A 26,624-nucleotide genomic window follows, 5' to 3' on the forward strand; every position below is an offset into this window, starting at 1 on the left:
CAGGGGGGTTCATGGTTGGGGGGTAGGGGCACTAAGGTGGGGTAAAAAGGGGTTAAAAACCACAGTTGGAGTAATAGAGAAGAGCGTTGACATGGACAAAATGTATAAAACGCTTCCTAACTATCAGAAAATACATGGTAAATGGCTAATTAACTTGCAGTTGTCTATGTTATTTATGATTTATCATGGTGCTCCGGGGGATTAAAATATGTTCTCTAAATGTCTCAGGTCTTAACAATGTCAATAAAAGGAAGAGGGTAGCGACGGAACTTCGGCACATTCAACCAGATGTCTTATGTCTCCAGGAGACACATCTGTCTTGGAGTAACCGACATTTAGTGGCATATTTGGGATATTCTCTCATTTCCGTCTCACAACAGAAATCTTTGACCCGAGGAGTCATGATATTAATCAAATCGACTGCCTGCTTAGCTGGACGAAGTCTAACAGATAAATGGGGCCGGTGGGCTATAGTGGAACTAAGGATGGGTGGTTCTCAAATTACATTATGCACTATTTATGGATCCAATCTGGATGAGGCAGAGACTTTAGAGGGTTTGAACTTAGAACTGGCAGCATGGGCAACTTCCCTGATCATATGTGGTGATATTAATATCAATTTAACCCCTCAAGAGATTTTAGGAGGACCCATAAATTATACAGGATGCAAACCACGGGTCTTTATTGCTTTATATAATCTCCTAGAAGATCAAGGATTAGTGGATGTATAGAGTAGTTTGTATCCCACAAGCCCAGGTTACACTTTCTATTCTTTCCCTCATAAAAAAATGGTACGATTGGACTATTTCTTTATGCCACCATCTTTGTTAACCGGGGTGAGCATGCAATTATTCCCTAAGATATCTTCTGATCATGCACCTGCCGCATTAGAAATACCTGCTTTAAGGATTGATTACATAAGAAGAGGCTTCACCTTTGATCGAAAACTATGTGCTGATGATCAATTTAAGAGTTATATGTCAAAGTGGATAACTGAATTTTCAATATTAATTTACACTCTGCTCGTATTGATATTGTATGGGAATCATTTAAGGTTTGTTTTAGAGGGGAAGTCTTGAGCTATGGGATTTTTCACGAAAAGAAACTTAAGACAGAGATGCGAGATCTTTACACTGCATTAGGAGTAGCAGAGGAGAGGTTAACTAAAGAAATTAAAATAACAACAAACCGTGGGAATATTTCGGACTTTGAAGATGTAGTGCTAACATTACTGGGGTTTGGAATATAGAGACTGCAAGGAAATATCTGGCATATAAGAAGCAATGTCACAAGTATGGGGAAGCAACAGGGAGATGCCTTGCGCTAAGATTACGGATGCAGGAAACCTCTAGACGCATTATGGGTCTAATAGATTCTAATGGAGAACTGTGTCAGGGCTCTGAGAAGATTTTAGCTATTCTTCATCAGTTTTATACAGAGCTATATACACAGAATAGGAGGGATGAGGAAGCTGATTCAATAGTATATGGGGGAGCTTTAATCAACTGGACCCTAGTGAGGTGGAGTGGTTGGATAGTCCTTTTACAATGGAAGAATTAAAAAATGCAGTAAAAAGTTTAGCATCAGGGAAGGCGGCCGGTCCCGACCTTATTCCAGGAGAAGTTTATAAACTTTTCTTTGGTCAGCTGAAACATGTAATGCTTGAAACACTTAGGGCGGCGCAGCTTGGGGCACACCCAAATCATGGGATGAAGCCACTATTGTGGTTTTTAACAAGAAGGGTAAACCTTCAGAGCTACCCAGTCCATATCGCCCGATTTCTTTACTTAACTGTGACAGTAAAATTTATTCAAAAATCTTGGCCAATCGTAATGCAAAAGTTATAACTTCATTAGTCTCAATAAATCAACATGGATTTATTCCTGACAGAGGAACTGTTACGCATATAAATAAAGTTATTACTCTGTTTGATATTGCTCAAGTAGAAAAACTGAAACTTGGGTTAATTTTATTAGACGCTGAGAAAGCGTTCGATCGCGTGGAATGGCTATATCTTTGGGAAGTGATAAACCGGGTAGGTTTTGGGAAAGGTTTCATGACGGCAATTCAGGTGTTGTATGCCTCACCAAATGCTAGAATTGCTGCCATGGGGATCAAATCTGAGACAAATAAAATTACAAGAGGAACAAGACAAGGATGTCCCTGCTCTCCGCTACTCTTTGCGCTGTATATAAATCCTTTTATTGAAAAACTATCTTAACACTCAATTAATAAAACCGTTTGTAGTTCAAAATACTCCGCACTCAGTTTTCGCATATGCAGATGATATGTTGTCCGTTGACCCAGTGGCGGCCCTCTCAGAAATTGAGCGGCTGGCGCTTGAGTTCTGCCAGGTCTCTGGGTATAAATTGAATGTCTCAAAAACACAAGCCCTTTGTACGGATAATATTTTAATATCAGTTCCCAGAGCAGTCTCTGAAGTTACGTACTTGGGTATCAAAATTAAAACTTCAATGAAAGGCATAGTAGAAGTTAACTGGTCGTCTCTACTACATAACATAAGACAATCCTTTGACAGATGGGGACGTTTGCATCTTACAATTATAGGAAGAGGGAATATTATAAAGATGAGTATTTTATCAAAAGTATTATGTTTATTTAGATCTATCCCTCTGGAGATACCCTTAACTTATCTGCAACAGTTGCAATCGCTATGCTCAAATTTCTTTGGGCTCCGGGAAAACCGTGTCGAGCTATAAGGCTGATGGCACTTCCCATTGAAAGAGGTGGCCGAGCCACACCAGATTTTATTATTTAATCTTATGATTGCTTTTTGCAGAGAATGCGCATAATACTGAATGGGGAACAGATCGATAATATTGCGGAAGCACCATCAATATTTCAGTTAATTTTAGGGACTCATGCTAGCAGATTCCTATTTAGAGAGCTCGAAGGTAACTATTATAAAAGGACTCGGTTTAAAGTTTTGGAAGCAGCATTTAAAGTGTGGAGGAGGATATGCAAAATATTGGCCTTGGAGAGATTAACATATTATACAGCCATGAACGCTAGTAAACTGCTACCCTCTATATTTTGGGACGGGGTAGCCAGAGATTGGTCGCACAAGGGTATTGTGCAAATTGAGGATTTTTTTGAAGCGGGGGTGTGATTTCGTTTTATGAATATCTAGTGAGGGAACATGATTTACCCAACATGCAGTTCTTTAAATATCTCCAGATTCGCGACTTTCTTAAGCGGAAACATAATACCTTTGCTCCAAATGATCTGGTTGAGGCAATCCGACGTCAGGAGAAAATTGGTGGAATATATAATAGATTATTATCATCCAGACTAGACGATATGGAGAAACATAATATATATTGGCAATTAAAGCTGGGGGAGCAAGATTTGTCAATAGAGAACGCTATTATTACTTCTAGTGAAGTCTTTAAATTTAAAAGCTCAGTTTTTTAAAACAATATTTAGGCTATACTATACTCCGGATCACATGCTTAAGTGGGGAGCCCGATATGACGGTAAATGCTTTCGTTGTGGGAGCGATAACGCAGACAGCTGTGTCAAACTGTCTCATTTTATGTGTGGCATTGAAAATTTCTTATCAGTAATATTTCGGACTACGATCAGGATTTCTCCCGCTCTCATGTTATTGGGGATTGGGTTAGCTGTCGAAAAGGGACCCCCTTATATAAACATAGGTATTTTTTATTTGTTGCAATGACTGCCGCACGACTATGTATTGCAACAGACTGGTTGCAATTGGAGCCTCCAGCATTTGAATTCTGGCGGGCCAAAAAGTATAATTTGTTTAAATTGGAATGGAGTCTTTATTCTGTTAAAGGTGCAAGAAAGCGTAAAATTGGTATGCTTATTTGGGCGGCTCTTCATGAGCATATGGAGATGGAGATCTGATGTTTGATGTATCTTGTCTTTTATTTTTTCCTGCTGTGTTGTTTTATTTTCCTTCCTCCCGCTAAAAAGATTTTCTCGCTCTGTTTTATATGCTGCAACTGTGGAATAATAAATATATTTAAAAAAAAAAAGTTATGACCTGGAATATTGCTTGGTTAAAATCCAAAAGGGATGATGCAAGGTGGCTGCAAATGTTTGGCCGAAATCACATTGTGGTTATGCAGGAAACATGGGACACTGAAAATTCCTTTTAAATAAATGGCTTTTCCTCCTACTTTAAAGCTGCATACCCGTCGCCCTCGGGGCTTTCAAAGGGTGACCTTCTTGTCTTACACTCCCTTAAGATTCCCTGTACTCCTGCATGGTTGGTAACAAATGTTCCCAATCAGCTGGCAGTAGAATTGGTATTCAAGAACAATCCATCCTCATTGGTGATGAATTTTTATAATTCTTTTGACAGGAATTATCTTTAGAACACATCTCTGCTTTAAAGTGTTTTCTGAAAAGTTATGGGAAGAAAAGGCCCTAGTACTATCAGGTAATAATTCTTGTGTCTTAGCAAAAGGGCCATTTGATGTAAGCCTCTTGGTAATACACTTTGAACACTCAGAGCAAGGTCACATTTTCAGAGGATATTTTGGCAGGCAGTAACCTGTACTGTATGGGGCTGACAGGAGAAGGCAAAGTAATTCCCTCATTCACTGGAACGGTTTGCCATTCCCCTATTGATTTGATTTTTATATCAGCACCCCTGGTTTCCCTAGTCAAGTCTCTAAGGGCATCCTGGAATAATAATTTCAGTGAATCTAATGCCATAGAGTTGGAACTGGACTGAGTATTAGACGTGGATGGTAATGCAAGAAATGGTCTCCTTAATAGTGACATTAGCACCAAGGATGAGGCACGGAGATTGAAGTGAAACAAGGTGAGCCCTGAGGTATTCCTAGAAAACCTTTATGCAGTGAATGCGGTGGGCATTGCCCTTCAGAAAGTGGCATGCAGGATGAGGGGCTCCTTAATGCCTTTAATGGATTATGTGAGTAGATCTCCTTTAATTTCCTGTTCCAAGGTAGGCACAGTAACTACGGCTAGGTGGTAAACTCCATGCCACCAGCGGAGTTGACAGAGTTTTTAGCCTTCCGCGTTCTGCTTGTAGTGTGGAGTTCTGCAAAAACTCAGCACTCTGCCACATGGCAGAGTTTAATGGCGCTCAGTTCCCCTGCTTTAGAAATTAGGAGCTGGACTCCAAGTCCCAAACTTCACAGGCATGCAACGGACCAATCACAACCATATCAGGCCGCATCTCAGGACAATCACAAGTGACCTTGTTCTAGGGTTCGAAGATGGCGGCGATGGGGTTGCTGTTCCTTTTCTTTTGAAGCGGCAGACATTGTCCTGGAACTCCCCGGAGGAGAATGGGCTCAGAAGGATGAGGACGGGCAGCAGTGAAGTCATCCTGGAGCCACGGAAAATTGTTGGGGTGCCAGAGTGACACCAATACAAGCAGCCTCTGTATAGCGTTAGCATGGCTAAGTCAGTGGCGTTATTTTAACTGTACGCCAAAGGTTCAGTCAGAGCAGCCTTTATGTCCATGTATACAAAATGGATGATACTTTTTTGTGAATATTTAATAAAACCTACTCTGATGCGTGGGCGCATGCCCTGGCTGGTAGCTCAAGCGCACATGTTGTGTACCCGCTTAGAGCCCAAGGAGCTCAAACTATCAGAAAGACGGAGCAGCACTTACAGCAGAGGCAGCGCAGTAGTGAAAGGCAGCATGTGGGAAAGTCTTCAGCAGCACCGCTGATGGCATCCAGGGGGAGCCATTCTGGTCCTACTGACAGCAGGAGGAGCACACTCTCCTGCTCCACAGCCCAGGCTCTGCACAGCCCCTGGAGCCTTCAGTCACAGTTTGGCCAGAGAATGCACACCCGAAGTGGCCAGGGAAGATGCTACTAGAGACAGCTTCTTCCACTGCCCCTGTCAGGAACAGTCGCCAGATTCCACAGGAACGAAGATAAATACCCCCAACTTCTGAAAAGCAGTTCCAAAAATGGAAAGGTGAACTCACTCTGAGACACTGCTCTCAAAAAGTATGGGGGAATAAAACCAAGGAGTGTCCACCACTCTTCCCATAGGATGAGGAATGAGGTCGTGTAGATGAGCAGCCAGGAAAAGCAGATGCTGGAAGGAAAAACAATAACCACAATATAATGCTATACAATTCTTGAAACTAGATTACATTGATCTGTGTTCAGTAGCGTCTCACACTCACCCGATGTCTTCTGGAAGACTTCTTTCTCCGGTATCACCAAATATACCGGGGCTAGGTTTGTAAGGATGGCTGGATCGGGGTAAGGGATATCAGCACCCTAAAGGAGGTCCCGGGCTGAGATAGCGATGGCAAACATTCATTCACCATTCATACAAGGAGGAATGTGGTGGATCGGCAATACAACGGGGATAGGCGGAAACCAAAATTATGGCCGTGTGATGAGACTGAATGAAAGTTAACCAGCCAACCAACAGGGATCAAGGGACAGGGATTTGAGGTGTTCCGACCGGCCCTTCCCGGCACCGAAGGGCGGAGCAGACACACACTCAAGAGGTGTGCCGTCCGGCTCCACGGGGCTAAAATGAAGCGGAACAGCAACACACTCGAGGAAAGGGTAAGGATATACACTATCAGCGTGCAGAACGGTAACAGTGCAAAACCACCGTTCACACAGTACCACTAGGCAGCACACGCGTTAGGGAAATAAGACACGTATCAACCAGGTTGAGAAAGGAAATGCAGCTAAGGAGAATGCTGCCAAAGGAAATACCGCTAAACCATCCGAATCCGAGGAAGGCTGAGTCGATAGCAGGGCAGCGGTACACCAAACACGGAGACGCCGGAGATGCTGCACCAAACAAGGAATAATGCGGAAGTAAGGAAGGGGCGTAGTCACGGAACGAGTCAGTAAGCCAAGCGTCACACAACGTGCGAGGCGTTACTTTAGAGGGTTAAGGGAGCGTGTTTAAAGTGCCCCTCTTATGTTGGTGGTCCGACCCTGAACACAGCTCAATGTCTCCTTCTTCGTCCCTGAACCCTAACAGCCCCAGCAGCCAGAATCGAGGATGCGAGCAGAGAGAGGCGAGATTCCCAGGTGAGCTATTGCACTCATTTACCTTCTGTGCACAGGCCCCCAGTGTTTGCTTGGTATTGTAGTCAAACAAGAGATCAAGCACTATGTTCACTGTAAGAGTAGTGAGCAGCTGCACTGCTGCTATTTGGGGAAGGTGGACAGCCTGACGCTCATGCTATTGTACTGTGTACATGAGTGGTCGTTGGCGGAGTTGCAGGTGGATACCAGTAACATAAAAGCAGTGGATGCGACAAGTTAGTATCCACGCTCATTAGTAGGCCTTGTACAGATGCTGCATGTAATTTTAGCCACAAAAATAAAAAACGGAGCTCCTATTCTTAGCTGATTATTGTTCTGCCTCTTTTTCATTGGACTTCCAATCTTGTAAACTGTGGACCACGATGGGGTGAGCTGGAGTGTGTTAGATCATCTGGAGCTAAGCCAGGGCTGGAAGGGGATGTCTCTGGGACATCCCGTTAGGCAGATTACATTTATTCCTGAAGCTCTCAGTGGCACGGGCATCCCCTTTCCCTGCCCCTGCATGGGGTAGGGCTAACAGGACCTCACAAGCATTATACTTGGACTGGAGCCGGTAACTTCGCCTTCTCACGGAACTCCATGGAATTTGGTGTACTGTTTGGTAACTCTGTGAAATTTCTCATAGTGAAACTCGCCGAGCTCGGCCCAGGTCTAATAGTAACAGGAAGGATGACAAGCAGTTTGACTAACTATTCCAGGACACACTGAAATCTGATGGTTGCCCTAAAGCAAAGGCGCAGGGACAAGGATAAGATTAGGGCCTGTGGAAAGGATATACATTGGTGACTTTCTTGCAGTAAAAAGAAATCCAGGAGCAAGCATGGCAGACATTATCGCAGCCCAGTGTTTTAACTAATAGTGCCAAATTCTGGTATATTGTAAACAAACAATTTTTCTTGGGCTCTTGAAACCCAAAGGTGGACTTCAACATTGCTCCTGATAGGTGTGCCATTCATTTCGAGGGAATGAATAGCAGGGGAGGTGAGAAGGATTGTGATACCCCATGAAAGCCAGGGGGTGACATCTCACCCCTGACGTTTGGTGTAGAAGAAGCGTATAATTCTATTGTTGCCACGGCTGGGGGCAAAGTGCCCGGCCTTCATAAAGCTGAACCCCAAACCTGGACAACGTTACTGATTCGCGTTTTTAATGCGGCTTGTAAATGTGGCTTCCCTCTTCTTAGCTAAACCAATTATCTTACCCATTTTTAAAAAAGGGGCACGGGATGATCCGTAATGTTATCGCCCCATTTCCCTCAGATTTGGGTGCATGAATCATGAAGAGAGTTGTCCTTGAGTGACTAATCTCTTTGTTAGATAACATTAGTTCAATATCTGAGTTACAATATGACTTCAGGGCGGGGAGAGGGGTGCTGAACCAGTGTATTAACCTGCAGCTGATTGTGGTTAAATACACACTAGCTAAGGGGAGCTGCCTACATATGGCTTTTATGGATCTTACCTCGGCCTTCGACCAGGTAAACAGATCCAAGCTTTGGCTCCTTCTCATGAATCTGGGCACAGATGCTGAGTTAGTAGCCTTCCTATATAGTCTGCATTCCAAACTCTCTGCCTCGATGAGGTATGATGCTGGCGGTAGCGTGTCTGTCTCCTGGGAGGTATTGTATTTTTGACATATATTCATTAATAAATTTGGTTTTAATGACTTGTTGATAATATATATTTTTGAATTAACGAACAAAGTATTATTGACTGACTGACTGGCTTTTCTCTGCTGTAGCATACCTAACTTTAGGAGTGTCATGTCATCCACTTAAAGCAACGACTTCAAAAGGAACAAACATGCAGACCAGTTTCCCAAACTCATCCAGCTTCATCAGTAATCTCGGAATAGACAGAGGCAGCTCTGCCAGACAGCCCAATGTGTCATTGACATATCCGGACACCTCATGGGTGATGTCGCCCATTCAGATACCCACCACAAGCATTTTGTTCCTCACTGTACTCAACCAGGGCTTATGACCAGCACAAACAGAAGTGGCAACAAGGGACTGTTGTGTGCCTTGGAAGAGACTCCAGCTCGCTAAGAGACTGCCCCTGTTTTTCACCCTCCCTGAATTGTGCGTACAACAGTTTAACCCATTCAATGAAGGGAGGGCTGAAGATATATTGTTCCCCCACTTCAACCAGGAAATCACATCTGATTGAATCACACGCTTTCTCTAAGTTGACAGATGCTACTATATAGTCTGTTTCACTCACCTTGAGGAAATGTTGCACAAGCCAGACTATGTAGGAAACTCAAAAGCTTCTAACCGGCATGATCCCTGATTGGTCACTCTGGAACAATTGAGCCATGACCGTTGGTAGCCTTCTCACTATCGCTTTGCAGATAATCTTTAGATCTGAATTGATTATGGACAGACGCCTATAGGAGTTGCGATCCATGCATCTGTGCCAAGTCTCAACACCAGTACTATAAGTTGCTTGTGCATGGCTGACTTTGCTGACTTGCAGAGGCTGTGCCCAGGCTTCCAGCTGTTTGTTGATCAGTATGTCAGAGGTGGACTGTAAAACTCAGTTGGTAGTCTATCCAAGCTCTGTGTCTTATCACTTTTCTTGCATTCCAATGTACTGTTCAGATTACCTTTCATCACTGGTGCCTCAAGCTCATCCCTTGCCTCAGTTTTCAAACATAGACAATCTAGCTATGCGTACATAACCCACTATCTGGGTATGTTGTTTCCGTACGTTCCTGGCCTTAAAGTGTGTTTAAATAATCTCGGTAAACCCCATTAATGGACTCCTGTGTAGGCATTGCTGAAGTTTACATAGAGGTATCTAATACTTATCTGTCCTGTTATTTCATGTACCTAGATCACATTTTGTATCAGCAATGTCTTGGATTGAGTGGCTCTTTGGATCCCAATTTGTTTGTCTGGATTATCTCTTTTTCCAATACATCAATGTCTGCCTTCAGCTGTGCACTCACTCCTAATACTTTAATCAAAAACACTTCTCTTATCACCATTTTATGCAAACTTTGATCAGGATTTGCAATTTTCTTAGAAGTGTTGTTTATTTATCTGCCAAGGCCAGGATTCTGAGCTTTCTATCTCTCTTTTCCCTCCTTCCATGTCTTCCTCCTAAACGTCATTCTGCATCATGAACATTTTGGGATTCCTTTCTCTTTGGGATTCAATGATGTGCCACCTTATCATTGGACTATGCTGTGGCCGTTTGAGGGCTCCACTTATAATACGCATTATTCATTGCAAACATTTAATTTCCATTCCTTGGTTATCTGTTTTTACAGATGTGATAAAGAGCACACCACTCCCAATAGAGAGGCCATAGAATATTTAATGGTTGTTGAACAGTGCTACCTGGGACTGGCTTCTACCATTCCTGGGTGGGCTCATCATTGTGCATCCTGGCTTTCAACAATGCTTTTAAGGATTGTGCTTATGTTGTTCTAGTTTGCTTTAACACTGACCATACAACATGTTTTACTGTGTAACAGGAAGTATAATCTCCTCACCGCAGCCTCATGTCCTGGTAGTCACTAGATGCCCATTAGTCAAACAAGCAGGCTTCATTGCTTTGGTATGGAAGAAGAGAAAGAAGACTGTGAAGAGAGGAGCAAGGGGTTGGGGGGTAGGTAAAGGAAATTAAGTTTGTAAAGCATGTTCCAGTACCGTACTCAGCAGCGAGGACATCCTATGAGTTCAGAGAAATGGAGGTCTAGACACCCTCGCAACAGCGACTTGATGTATTCCCTGTACTGATACATACTGGCCAAAACTAAAAAGCCCTACAAAGCTACACTTTGGGAACCTTGTGTTGATTATAATGGAAGGATTATGTGATAAAGAACATCACAGTTGAAAGGAAAGTCCACCTTGTTGTGTGCATTATACACCCCTGTATCCTCAACAATTTCATAAGCTGGTTAAATGCCTTTTACCATCATAGATTACTTGCATCTATACTAACCGCTTTTGCATTGTTCCCCATCCTAAAATGTAAATACATGAATGATGCTAATGCTGGAGAACCTGAGTTACAGGTAAGTAAATATTTTCCTTCCTTGGTATCTCCTGCTTTGCTACTGAGTCACAAACACCTAGCACTGAAAGTGTGGTTTTATTGCCTGCAAATAACTGTCTTTTTCTACAATTTATTCCACCAGCCACATATCGAAGAAAGCAACATTATAAGTAATAAATATGTCACTTGGGTGGCATCCGATGTGATCGATGTTTTATGTCCAGCAGCTGCAATGTATGAAAAACAGATAATGAAAAATTAAGAAGCATTATGCAATCCACAGCTGCTGAAATTCAGAAGTGATATCTCAAAGCGGAGAACCAACTTCACAGCAAAGTCAATTCAAAATACTGATTCTGTAAGCCCGCAAGACCATGATGATGTTTCCCGCAGAAAAAAATCCCAGAAATGTTGCCATAAGAACAGAAAATCTAATTTAAACATCCAGTTCCCAAACAGACCCAACAGTGCTGCAGAAATTGTATTCTCACCTAAAGAAGAGCCAGCAATATGCAAAATACTAGGTATAGCTAATGAATATTGTAGCCGCCATTCACTTAAAAATTGTGCAAATAAAGGGAAGAAGAAATCAAAAAAGGTTTTGGAGAAAATATTTCAAAAGCAAAAATACTGTGCAACCATAATAGAAGATGTTTTATTTAATCATATTCAGAGAATAATTACAGATTTGGAACATTTGTCTTGTTCAATGCCCTATTTTGTTGCAAGTTACATGCACTATTTCCCTCAAGCTCCCAGTTATGAGCTTAACGTTATGTCATGCATTCAAATACTAAAATATGAATCAAAATCAGAATATAGACACATAGCAGAAATATCTGTTAACAATATACTTAAAAAAGTACACTCTGTCATGATACCAGTAATACAAGAGAAGGAGTCTTCTGTAGGAAGGCATAGCAGTGATAGTAAAAGACATCACAGTAATACATGCTCCTCACAAATTTCCAGTATTCTTGACATTTATTAAAATGATTTTCAGTTAATTTCAGTGGTCAGCCCCGATTCCAAGAATGTGAAAAGAAGGACAACAAGAACTTCCACCGCATTGACAGGCTTTCCTTTCCAGAACACAATTCCGTTCAATTTCAGCAGCAGAGGAACTTATTCAACTGGTTCTTTCTAAATCCGAGCTGTCTGTTTCCTCTAGACTAGAACTAATGGCAGCACCAAGGTCAAGCACCGTGCACAAATGTGAATCATCTGCCAGCTGTAACAGAAGATCTGAAGTATAGTGCCCAGTAGACCTATTATCATTTGGCCTAGTAAAAAAACAATCCGGCACCATGCCAGCAGGAAAAGAGAAAATCCTATCTAAAATAAACTTTACTAACCCATTGCTAGTTTTCACTATTTTGTTTTTGTAGCAAACAATTAAGGAAAATTGTGGAATGTATACATGTTTGCACAACTGTTCTGGAGCTGTATTCAAAATCTCCATTAAATGCCATCTTGAATGTCACTGAGAAGGAGCCCCAAAAAGAGGATGTTGTAAATGTTCCAGGAGCAGATGCTGTGGTCGAAATAATTAGCTACCTCATAGAAGGTTTGCATTATGAAAATAAAGGATGTTTTGTTCTAATAAAGAATTCAAACCCAGCACACACAAAGATAGATGGCCTGGGGAATACTTCTTTAATCACAGATCAGCTAAGCTTTTGTGCCATAAATGCAAACAATAAAATGCATTCACCCACCTATGACCATTTGGCCCAGATAAAGTACTACAAGAACACATTTTCCCCTCAGCAAACAACATTATGAATGCTGGCACTTATTGATAAAAAAAAAAAAAATTGACAGGTATCAAGAAAAAAAAAATCAGAAGAACTTTGAGTTTTCCAACTCCTTTTTTGGATCAATATTTGAAGATGCTTTAAAATGTGTGTTTCACGATGCTAGCAATCATATGAATAATGAAAAATCCAAAATAAGCACAAATAAGAAAAATGAGGAACATCTATTGAAAGGAGATTTTTATAACAACGCTTCAGGACTCCTGTCAATTAATATGAATAATATAACTCCTGGTTCACTATTACTATACATGAATACAAAATAATTCATGACATTCACCTTTCTGTGATGAAGCTTCTGTCAGAGAAAGCAGTTGACATCCTTAAAGACCAGCATAATAAATTATACTTGAAATGGCTCTCTGGAGAAATTGTTGGCATTGCCATTGAAAGACTAACAGCAGGTTTATGCAGAGATGTTTCACTTCCATCTACATTACCCCTATGTTTCAAAGAAGCTGGCTCAAGTAAATCATGTAAAAAATACAAGCACTAGCCTATGTGTGGGGAGTGTCATTCACAAGAGAGCAATGTAACAACCGTGAACTGCTTTCCTCCAATAACACTAAAGACAAACACACCTGCTCCTCCCCCAACAGCAGAGGTTGAATCAACGAAAGAGGATGTCAACAGTCAAGGGACTTTTGAAGGTGATGCAAATGACCCAAAGTGTGATAATTAATCTAGTGACAACTCAATGGATCAAGGCCAAACCACTTTTTTTGATTATGAAAAAGTCACTGGAACCAAATTAGGTGATATTGTTATTCAACTTGTGCATATTATCTTTCCTTCAAGATCTAGCCGTTCCCAAAATACAGGTGAAATGTGATAAAGATGGAAAGAAATGCAGTACTGCTGGTAGACCAACTACTCAGGGAATTAAAAGAAGAATATTGGGATTCAATAGATAAAACATTTGAGCTGTTTGTATACTGAAGAGCAGAAGTCCAAAATGTGGTGCAATCAGTGTACAACAAAAATTACAAAGAAGTTGAGTTCCCACATGCATTACAAAATTTATTACAAACAGAGAATTCAGTTATTGTTCATAACCTTGCCAATTCAATTATATTAGAATAGATTTATGAAGGTCTAAGGTCAGTTGTTCCTTCCCTTTCCGAAGAGTTTTGTGAAGAATTGAAAAGTGCCCCCCTGTGTGGAACTGATTCATCTTAAAAGGTTTACTCTGCATCTCGCCTGCAAAATATTATTTTCAATCTTTTAATTAGGATTCTAACAATGTCTGATGTCCGTGCTTATGTCAGGAATAATAATAACCTAAAAGAAGACAAATGCCGGGAGATGATGGCAAAATTATTTTGTTCTATAGAGTTATACCTGAAAAGGCAACACCATTCTGTGATGATGCTTCTGTCAGAGAAAGCAGTTGACATCCTAAAAGACCAGCAGAATAAATTAGACTTGAAATGGCTCTCTGGAGAAATTGTTGGCATTGCCATTAAAACACTAAGGACAGGTTTATGCAGAGATGTTCCACTTCCATCTACATTACCCCTATGTTTCAAAGAAGCTGGCTCAAGTAAATCATGTCAAAAATACAAGCACTAGCCTGTGTGTGGGGCCCCTTACAGTTGTTAGAGTGTCACTCAGAAGAGAGCAATGTAACAACACTGAACTGCTTTCCTTCAACAACACTAACGACAAGCACACCTGTTCCTCCACCAACAGCAGAGGTTACATCAACGAAGCAGAATGATAACAGTCAAGGGACATTTGAAGGAGATGCAAATAACCCAACGTGTGATAATGAATCTAATGATAACTCAATGAACCAGGGCCAAACCACTTTTCTTGATTATGAAAAAGTCAGTGGAACCAAACTAGGTGATATTGTTATTCAACGTGTGAATATTATCTTTCCTTCAAGACCCGGCAGTTCCCAAAATACAAGTGAAAAGGTGATGAAGATGGAAAGAAATGCAGCACTGCTGGTAGATCAACTACTCGGGGAATTAAAAGAAGAAAATTGGGATTCAATAGATAAAACATTTGAACAGTTTGTATATTCAAGAGCAGAAGTCCAACGTGTGGTCAAATCAATGTACAACAGTAATTACAAAGAAGTGGAGTTTCCACATGCATTACAAAATGAATTAAAACTGAGAATTAGCTTATTGTTCATAACCTTGCCAATTCAATTATATTAGAATTGATTTATTAACGTCCAGATCAGTTGTTTCTTTGGAGACATTGTCTTGCTCTGAGGATATTTCTTTTACCGAAGAGTTTTGTGAAGAAGAATTGAAAAGTGTCCCCTGTGTGGAACTGAATCATCTTATAAGGTTTACTCCGCATATCTCCTGGAAAATATTCTTTTCAATCTTTTAATTAGGATACTAACAATGTCCGATGCCCCTATTTATGTCAAGAATTATAACCAATAGGAAGACAAATGCCGGGAGATGATGGCAAAATTATTTTTTCCTAGAGTTATACCTTAAAAGGCAACACCATTCCGTGATGAAGCTTCTGTCAGAGAAAGCAGTTGACATCCTAAAAGACCGGCAGAATAAATTAGACTTGAAATGGCTCTCTGGGAAATTCTTGGCATTGCCTTTGAAACACTCACAACAGGTTTATGCAGAGATGTTTCACTTCCATCTATAGTACCCCTATGTTTCAAAGAAGCTGGCTCAAGAAAATCATGTCAAAAATACAAGCACTAGCCTCTGTGTGCGGCCCCTTACAGTTGTTAAAGAGTGTCAATCAGAAGAGAGCAATGTAACACCGTGAACTGCTTTCCTTGAACAACACTAAAGACAAACACACCTGTTCCTCCACCAATAGCAGAGGTTGAATGAACAAAGGAGAATGATAACAGTCAAGGGACTTTTGAAGGTGATGCAAATGGCCCAAAGTGTGATAATGAATCTAGGGCCAAACCACTTTTCTTGATTATGAAAAAGTCAGTAGAACTAAACTAGGTGATATTGTTATTCAACTTTTGAATATTACCTTTCCTTCAAGACCTAGCAGGTTGCAAAATACAGGTGAAAAGGCGATGAAGATGGAAATAAATGCAGTACTGCTGGTAGACTAACTACTCAGGGAATAAAAGAAGAATATTGGGATTCAATAGATAAACATTTGAGCGGTTTGTATATTCAAGAGCAGAAGTCCAAAATGTGGTGCAATCAGTGTACAACAGAAATTACACAGAAGTGAAGTTCCCACATGCATTCCAAAATGAATTAAAAACAGAGAATTCATGTATTGTTCCTAACCTTGCAAATGCAATTATATTAGAATTGATTTATGAACGTCCAGGGTCACTTGTTTCTTTGGAGTCATTGTCTTGCTCGGAGGATACTTCCTTTTCCAAAGAGTTTTGTGAAGAAGAATTGAAAAGTGCCCCCCTGTGTGGAACCGATTCATCTTATAGGGTTTACTCTGCATCTCTCCTGGAAAATATTCTTTGCAATCTTTTAATTGGGATACTAACAATATCTGATGTTCCTACTTCTATCAGGAATAATAACCTAAAGGAAGACAAATGCCTGGAGATGATGGCAATTTATTTTTTCTATAGCGCTATACCTTAAAATGAATTAAAACTGAGAATTAGCTTATTGTTTATAACCTTGCCAATTCAATTATATTAGAATTGATTTATTAACGTCGAGGGTCAGTTGTTTCTTTGGAGAAATTGTCTTGCTCTGAGGATATTTCTTTTACCAAAGAGTTTTGTGAAGAAGAATTGGAAAGTGTCCCCTGTGTGGAACTGAATCATCTTATAAGGTTTACTCTGCATATCTCCTGGAAAATATTATTTTCAATCTTTTAATTAGGATACTAACAATGTCTGAAGCCCCTACTTATGTCAAGAATTATAACCAATAGGAAGACAAATGCCGGGAGATGATGGCAAAATTATTTTTTCCTAAAGAGTTATACCTTAAAAGGAAACACCATTCCGTGATGAAGCTTCTGTCAGAGAAAGCAGTTGACATCCTAAAAGACCAGCAGAAAAAATTAGACTTGAAATGGCTCTCTGGAGAAAGTCTTGGCATTGCCATTGAAACGCGCACGACAGGTTTATGCAGAGATGTTTCACTTCCATCTACATTACCCCGATGTTTCAAAGAAGCTGGCTCAAGGAAATCATGTCAAAAATACAAGCACTAGCCTGTGTGTGGGGCCCCTTACAGTTGTTAAAGAGTGTCATTCAGAAGAGAGCAATGTAACAACCGTGAACTGCTTTCCTTGAACAACACTAAAGACAAACACACCTGTTCCTCCACCAATAGCAGAGGTTGAATGAACAAAGGAGGATGATAACAGTCAAGGGACTTTTGAAGGTGATGCAAATGGCCCAAAGTGTGATAATGAATCTAGGGCCAACCACTTTTCTTGATTATGAAAAAGTTAGTGGAACCAAACTAGGTGATATTGTTATTCAACTTGGGAATATTATAATTCCTTCAAGACCTAGCAGGTTGCAAAATACAGGTGAAAAGGTGATGAAGATGGAAATAAATGCAGTACTGCTGGTAGACTAACTACTCAGGGAAATTAAAAGAGGAATATTGGGATTCAATAGATAAACATTTGAGCGGCTTGTATATTCAAGAGCAGAAGTCCAAAATGTGCTGCAATCAGTGTACAACAGAAATTACAAAGAAGTGGAGTTCCCACATGCATTCCAAAATGAATTAAAAACAGAGAATTCACTTATTGTTCATAACCTTGCCAATTCAATTATATTAGAATTGATTTATGAACGTCCAGAGTCAGTTGTTTCTTTGGAGTCATTGTCTTGCTGTGAGGATATTTCCTTTTCCAAAGAGTTTTGTGAAGAAGAATTGAAAAGTGCCCCCCTGTGTGGAATCGATTCATCTAATAGGGTTTACTCTGCATCTCTCATGGAAAATATTCTTTGCAATCTTTTAATTGGGATACTAACAATATCTGATGTCCCTACTTCTATCAGAAATATTAACCTAAAGGAAGACAAATGCCGGGAGATGATGGCAATTTATTTTTTCTATAGAGTTATACCTTAAAAGGCAACACTTTTCTGAGATGAAGCTTCTGCCAGAGAAAGCAATTGACATCCTAAAAGACCAGCAGAATAAATTAGACTTGAAATTGCTCTCTGGAGAAACTGATGGCATTGCTATTAAAACACTGACAGGTTTATGCAGAGATGCTTCACTTCCATCTACATTACCCCTATGTTTCAAAGAAGCTGGCTCAAGTAAATCATGCCAAAAATACAAGCACTAGCCTGTGTGTGGGGCCCTTTACATTTGTTAAAAAGTGTAATTCAGAAGAGAGCAATGTAACAACCTTGAACTGCTTTCCTTCAACAACACTAAAGACAAACGCACCTGTTCCTCCTTCAACAGCTGAGGTTGAATCAACGAAGGAGGAAGATAACAATCAAGGAACTTTTGAAGGTGATGCAAATGATCCAAAGTGTGATAATGAATCTAGGGCCAAACCACTTTTCTTGATTATGAAAAAGTTAGTGGAACCAAACTAGGTGATATTGTTATTCAACTTGTGAATATTATAATTCCTTCAAGACCTAGCAATTCCCAAAATACAGGTGAAAAGGTGATGAAGATGGAAAGAAATACAGTACTGTGGGTAGATCAACTACTCAGGGAATTAAAAGAAGAATATTGGGATTCCATAGATAAAACATTTGAGCAATTTCTATAAGAGCAGAAGTCCAACATGTGGTGAAATCAGTGTACAACAGCAATTACAAAGAAGTGGAGTTCCCACATGCATTACAAAAGGAATTACAAACTGAGAATTAGCTTATTGTTCATAACCTTGCCAATTCAATTATATTAGAATTGATTTATTAACGTCCAGGGTCAGTTGTTTCTTTGGAGTCATTATCTTGTGCTGATGATATTTCCTTTTCCGAAGAGTTTTGTGAAGAAGAATTGAAAAGTGCCCCCTGTTTGGAACTGATTCATCTTACAAGGTTTACTCTGCATCTCTCCTGCAAAATATTATTTACAATCTTTTAATTAGGATACTAACAAAGTCTTTTGTCCCTACTTATGTCAGGAATAATAACCTAAAGGAAGACAAATGTCAGGAGATGATGACATAATAATGTTTTTCTATAGAGGTATACTTTAAAAGGCAACAAGTAATTATTAAAATAATTACTGATAACATGGTATTTCCAACAATAGAGGACAATGTCATTGAAAATACAGCTAACTCTGTTTACCATCATATGTTTCAAGAATATGGATCTCCCAGCGAGGTTTATGTAAACATAACTGAGGGCTAACAGTTGTTTGCTGACTTAATAACCTATTTTATTCTTCAAGAAATGTCCATACTTGATTTGGAATACAATATTGTTGAAGAAGTGGCACAAATCTCTCAAACAACAATAAATACTTCTTTCGTTATGCAAGACATTTTAGATAACATAAGCAAAGTCAAAAAACACAACCAGACTTTATTAAAGTCATATCTTGCTATGCTGTTAAACCTCTGCCTCAAAAAATAGCCTCTCAGATTGGCCTATGATTTTACAGCCCTAACATATATTCTGAAAGCCTAAGTAATTCATTAGAAGTTATTGTTCAAATGAGTGACGATATTAGAAACAAAGTAATTGGCAGCATCGAAAACAAAACATCATGGAACAATTTTAATTCAAATTACTTTCATTGCATATTTGACGGTGATTATCTTGTTACAGTTGCTTCCATATTGGCTGTGAACATCATGCAGTTATATAATGCACAAAGAGTACAATAAGAAGCATATTGTGCCAGAAGTCAACAATATTTGGAAGTAGTCGGCGAACTGATAATTTCTCAATTGAGCCGTCATCTCCAGCTCATGGTTTCTGGCCAGGTAGGTTTTTACATCTGAAGGTGTGAAAAGAAATTCAATTATGAGATAGCAATGTAATTGATTTTAAGATCACATTCATTTTAGTCGTATCCTCTTTTTCAAAATTTGAAGACATGTATGTTTTCTTTTTCTTGCATATTAAGAGGCTGTCATGCGGTCTGAATATCTAACAGCTGCCCTGAGAACATAGTTATATTTGCATTTATTTATTTTCCACAAAGAGCAGTTTTGTTTGATAACTAGGAAGTTACTTTCCTGGTAAAATTCCTGGTGCAATTTATTTCTACAGTCTCTTGATTGATCGTGAAAACCTGAATTACAGATGGATCTTCTAACCCCAGATATTAAACCGTAAGGATCAAGTCTAGCAAAACAAATCTTGTCAGTGCTTGTCTGTTTTATTTGTCTACCTCATCTATTCACACTTAACAAATGCTTGTAAAAGCTTACTCTTAAAATTGACATCATGGCTATTCACCCATGACACCATTAAGAGATCTTTCATGAATTATCAATGTACAAGCAACCATACTTAACGTCCTAATGCTTCTATCACACTTTCAAAATGAAAGCATTTGTCTCGGATTCTTTATAATATTTCTATAAATAGCAAATGCATACATTGATGCTTAATTGCAATTGGATTTATGCGTATCTTACTGCTCCAGATGAAGTGTTGAAATACTTTATGATGAGTAGCATGCTACTCTGCAACCCAAGACATAGAGGTTAGTGGTTACTGGTGCTAATTATGATCGGTCAGGTACTCTCAGGAAACTATTACAAGTATATACCGTCATTTCTTTGTGGTAGATTAAATTAATAGGAGTTATGTGTGATCGTTAGTGGGACCTATGTGGGTTTGTGCAAATGGGAAGGTTAGGTATTTCTGGATTGAAGGGATAGGGGTTTTAATGAGAGAGAACTTGTGATGAATGAAATAAAGTGTGAGCCATTTGTAGAAAAACAACACCAGAGGTAAAGGCAGCCAGGCATGTAACTGAGAGAAAACCACATTAAGAAACAAGTAACATGCACAGTATGGAATGTAAGGAGAGAGTAACTCTGTAGAATGTAAAATAGAGGAATCAATGGAGCATTGTAAGACAAGGTCAACATTTCAAGCTGGAGGTTTATTAGGAGTATATTTAGATATCATGCAGTCTGTGGGTGGGAAGATGTGGAAAGAAAGAACATTACGTTGTGTTCTATGTAAAGGGAAGATTTCTTAAGTCTGGAAGTGCAACTGTGAAGATCATTTAAACATTAGGAGAACAAACATTTTGTACACTAAGCCTAGGGCAGACCTTTTAACACAATGGGGAGTATTGCAGGCTTGGCACAGGGTCCGTATACTGCACATGGGGAGGTGATGCAGACTCCTTCTTTAAGGAGAAGTCTCCTGTGCACCCAATCAAACCCAACAAGCAAAGTAGATCAAACAAGCAGGCCAGCTGATACACAGAAGACCTTCAAGACACCATACAACACTGTAAACAACTAGAACGGAAATGGATATCCAGCCACAGCACCGCCAACAGAACCAGCTACAATGCTGCACTCAGATACTATCACCAGAACATAAGACATACCAACAAAAAAAAGTACTAGTGGACCGCATCAATGGAAGCTCAGACAGCTGCAGGAGATTTTCTCAATCGTCAAGGACTTCACTTCGCCCTCTGCTGCCATCAATAGAATCACTTCTACCCAAGATCTCTGTGACACCCTATCCAACTTCTTCCACAGCAAAAATTGGAAATGCCTACAGCAACTTTGCATACCAACACAACTAAAGAGAACTCCAGTCCCCAACCTACCCACCACCAGCCAAGATGAACAACCCTCACCAGAAACAAAACAGTAGCAATCATGCAGACCATTCACTCAGGGGCCCTAATGGGCTCAATGAGCAACTTCCATCCCATCTCTCTGGTGTCTTATCCAGCCAAAGTGATTGAGAACACCATCAACAAGCAGCTCACAAATCCACAGCACCGATAGAGCACTCATCACAGTCATTGACAACATTCAAACCATCCTAGACTGAAGAGAAACAGCGGTCACCATCATGATTCACGTCTCTGCGGCTTCGACACTGTCTGCCACAACTCCTTCATGGGAAGACTCCATGAGATTGGCATACAAGGATCAGCACTGAAATGGAGCTGCTTCTTCCTCACAGGAAGAATCCACAGAGTTAGATTGTCACCTTTCACATCAGAGACCAAGACCCTTATATGCGAAGTCCTACAGGGATCGTCCCTCAGCCCCACCCTCTTCAACATATACATGACATTGCTCAGCAACATCATCCAATCACAAGACATCACCATCATCTCCTACGCCCTTGAAACATAACTCATTCTCTCTCTGATGGACAAGACAACCAGCACCAGAACCAACTTCAACAACTGCATTACCATGGTAGCAGACTGGATGCAAACCAACTACCTGAAGCTCAACTCTGACAAAATGGAAGTACTGGCCTTCGGCAACAAGACCTCCCCATTGGATTTCATCTGGTGGCCGATGAAGCTAGGAACAAATCCCACAGACCACACAAGAAATCTAGCTATCATCCTAGATGACAAGCAGTGAGCACCTACTGCTTTCACATCCTACACATGTAGCAAAAGATCTTAAAATGGTTGCCACAGACCACCATACAGACCATCACACAAGCAGTCTTCACCAGCAGGCTAGACTACGGCAACACTCTCTACGCTGGAATCTCCAAATAACTCCTACACAGACTCCAGACCATACAGAACACCACTGCAAGACTCATACTCAAACTACCATGCTGCACCCACATCATACTGCACCTTAAGAACCTTCATTGGCTCCCTATTCACACGTGCAGCTAATTCAAACATCTCACACACACATACAAAGCCAGACGCAACATAGAACCAGAATACTTATCAGCCACATACGCCTTTGTTGTGCCCTCACTCTCACGCACACACACTCCTCGCATCTGCTAAAGCAGAGCAAGAGGTCGCTCTTCTACATTGTACACAAAACTTGAAATGGCCTCCCTCAATGCATCAGAGTCTCCTGCTCTTTTCTTGAGTTCTGCAAGAAGCTGAAGACCGGGCTCTTCAATTAAATACTGAGGGGACAACACCCCTCCCCAATTGCCTGGATACCCTCATGGGTGTTTAGTGCACTATACAAATCGACGTAACATAACATCTAATGACCTTCCCTTCATATTCTAGCATCACTGAGTAAAAGGTTGTTTCACTCACTGAAAATTAGTTATTTGACACTGGCTGAGAGTATCTTGCTAACCTGCACTGAGATTTATACTCCATGTCACCTAATCCCAATCTAGGTCATTTCTACAGCAGCGGATCTTCAAACACGAAAGGTACCTATGCTAGTGTTTGTTGTATGTATTTTTGCTGTGTGTGCAATAACTGCCACTTCGACTTGACATTTAAAATAACTTGCCAAAGCTTAAACTCCTCTTTTATTACACATCATCTCATCCCTAAGATAGATCCTAGGTAGCCATATGAACAGGGTGCTGTGTAACTAAAAGGTCGGACATGTACGATTTAGTTTTACATGTCCTGGTAGCGACAAACAGCTAATTTCATTTTTAAATACTATGAGGCCTACTCCTCTCATAGGCTAACTTTGGAAATTCCTTAAAACACTCTAAAGCTGTAATTCCTGATTAGAAAGGGGTAGCTGTCTCATGTTTCATATCTTTGGAATGGTAATGATAAATCCTCTTATTGCAATTTTCATCAAAAACAACAACTCAATGACGAGAAAAGAGTAGAACCTTCTTTATTGGAGTCATCCACTCTCCAAACAGCCAACGGTCATCCATGAACATTCTAAGGTAAACTCCTAATGGAAAATTCTAAAGGCAGGGGAAGGGGGAACGGGTCAACCCAAATATAAAGACTGTAAGGAGTGTATGCAACTTGATAAAAGAATACAGCCAAATATAGGAAGATTACAACACCTTACTATCAATGTTAAGTTTAACATTACTGTTTTAGAAATGCCACTTTTCGAAAGTGGACATTTCTCTGCACGTATTACTCATTGTGCCTGACAGCCAGTTTCCAATACATGTCTGGGGTGGGCCACAGCTACATTTTGTACATTCCCTTTAATTCCCTTTAGACAGCCACACCACAGGAAGGATAGGTGTGTATGAGTACCCATCTACATACATCTGAACTCTGATGCCCTGGCCCTGGGCAGGATGGAAGGGAGGGGATAACACTTCCCTTGAATACACTGTGTCTTGTCCTTACACAAGAGACTGATTACCCCCTCTCCCCCAACACATACACACACAGGTAGCTTGGCAGACAGGACTGGGTTGAAAGGTACTTGTGCACTAAAGAGCTGCTTTGGAGTCACCCCCACATGAAAGACAGTTTTGGGTAGAAGTACTCGGTCTCTAATCCCCTAACATCAGACACTACTGGACGTGCATTTGAAGCTCTGCCAGAAGAACTGTTGTGCCGCTTAAAGGGTTCAATTGGACTGCTGATCTGGAAGGCCTGATTTTTCGTTTCCTGCCCTGTTGCCTGCTGTTCTTTGACTCTGCTGAAGGAGAGCTGTACTCTGCCTACACTCCATGTGATATCTCTAAGGGCTTGCTGGCTTGCCTCCTGTTGCTTGAGACTACCACTGCTCCTGTGCCTGGCTTCCTGGAAGTGGCCCAGATGTTTGCAACACAGATTTCAGCCCATCTCCTGTCTGCATGTGGCAGAACCGTCGTATTGACCCAGTTGCGGGAGTAAAATCGGTGCATTGCCTCGGAAGCAGTGTTTTGCCTCCAGAGATCGACGCATCGGCCAGCGCATCGCCTCCGCTGAATCTTGATGAGATCAATGCACCTTGTTGACTGTGCAGCAGAATCTGGCATATCGTTCGACACCTCTGAACTCCGGGACCCGTCTTCGGAAATGACTCATCACCTTCACTGCGTGGAGAACATCAAAGCACCCTGCGTCTGCAGGACGCACGATCGAAACATCTCATTGTTTCCGACCAGAAAAATAACTTTTTTGTTTACCGGGGCCTGTTTGGCTCCTCTAGCCGGCCGCCACTCCATCGCGGTTGGCCTGAACTTTGACTTTGCCCGGGTCCAGCATGACCTAAAGTAACGTTTTAGTGCTACTTGCTTGTAAGCGCTTTACTGCTTGTATTACTTTAAAATTCAATACCTCATCTTCTTAAATTCACTGAAAATTAGTTATTTGACACTGGCTGAGAGTATCTTGCTAACCTGCACTGAGATTTATACTCCATGTCACCTAATCCCAATCTAGGTCATTTCTACAGCATCGGATCTTCAAACACGAAAGGTACCTATGCTAGTGTTTGTTGTATGTATTGTTGCTGTGTGTGCAATTTAATGCCACTTCGACTTGACATTTAAAATAACTTGCCAAACCTTAAACTCCTCTTTTATTACACATACGTCATCCCTAAGATAGATCCTAGGTAGCCATATGAACAGGGTGCTGTGTAACTAAAAGGTAGGACATGTACGATTTAGTTTTACATGTCCTGGTAGCGACAAACAGCTAAATTCATTTTTAAATACTATGAGGCCTACTCCTCTCATAGGCTAACTTTGGAAATTCCTTAAAACACTCTAAAGCTGTAATTCCTGATTAGAAAGGGGTAGCTGTCTCATGTTTCATATCTTTGGAATGGTAATGATAAATCCTCTTATTGCAATTTTCATCAAAAACAACAACTCAATGACGAGGAAAGAGTAGAACCTTCTTTATTGGAGTCATCCACTCTCCAAACAGCCAACGGTCATCCATGAACATTCTAAGGTAAACTCCTAATGGAAAATTCTAAGGGCAGGGGAAGGGGGAACGGGTCAAACCAAATATAAAGACTGTAAGGAGTGTATGCAACTTGATAAAAGAATACAGCTAAATATAGGAAGATTACAACACCTTACTATCAATGTTAAGTTTACCATTACTGTTTTAGAAATGCCACTTTTCGAAAGTGGACATTTCTCTGCACGTATTACTCATTGTGCCTGACAGCCAGTTTCCAATACATGTCTGGGGTGGGCCACAGCTACATTTTGTACATTCCCTTTAATTCCCTTTAGACAGCCACAACACAGGAAGGATAGGTGTGTATGAGTACGCATCTACATACATCTGCACTCTGATGCCCTGGCCCTGGGCAGGATGGAATAGAGGGGCTAACACTTCACTTGAATACACTGTGTCTTGTCCTTACACAAGAGACTGATTACCCCCTCTCCCCCAACACATACACACACAGGTAGCTTGGCAGACAGGACTGGGTTGAAAGGTACTTGTGCACTAAAGAGCTGCTTTGGAGTCCCCCCCACATCAAAGACAGTTTTGGGTATAAGTACTCGGTCTCTAATCCCCTACCATCAGACACTACTGGACGTGCATTTGAAGCTCTGCCAGAAGAACTGCTGTGCCGCTTAGAGGGTTCAATTGGACTGCTGATCTGGAAGGCCTGATTTTTCGATTCCTGCCCTGTTGCCTGCTGCTCTTTGACTCAGCTGAAGGAGAGCTGTACTCTGCCTCCACTCCATGTGATATCTCCAAGGGCTTGCTGGCTTGCCTCCTGTTGCTTGAGACTACCACTGCTCCTGTGCCTGGCTTCCTGGAAGTGGCCCAGATGTTTGCAACACGGATTTCAGCCCATCTCCTGTCTGCATGTGGCAGAACCGTCGTATCGACCTAGTTGCGGGAGTAAAATCGGTGCATCGCCTCGGAAGCAGTGTTTTGCCTCCAGAGATAGACGCATCGGCCAGCGCATCGCCTCCGCTGAATCTTGATGAGATCAATGCACCTTGTTGACTGTGCAGCAGAATCTGGCATATC

At 40.9% G+C, this 26,624-nt stretch overlaps 1 pseudogene; it reads left to right on the plus strand.

Moving 5' to 3' along the window:
- The first annotated feature begins 11,051 nt into the window (after positions 1-11,051).
- LOC147722803 (uncharacterized) lies at positions 11,052-19,647 on the plus strand (annotated as a pseudogene).
- The last annotated feature ends 6,977 nt before the right edge of the window (positions 19,648-26,624 follow it).

This window comes from Lissotriton vulgaris, chromosome 4_1, assembly GCF_964263255.1.
Source record: "Lissotriton vulgaris chromosome 4_1, aLisVul1.2, whole genome shotgun sequence".
NCBI lineage: Eukaryota > Metazoa > Chordata > Amphibia > Caudata > Salamandridae > Lissotriton > Lissotriton vulgaris.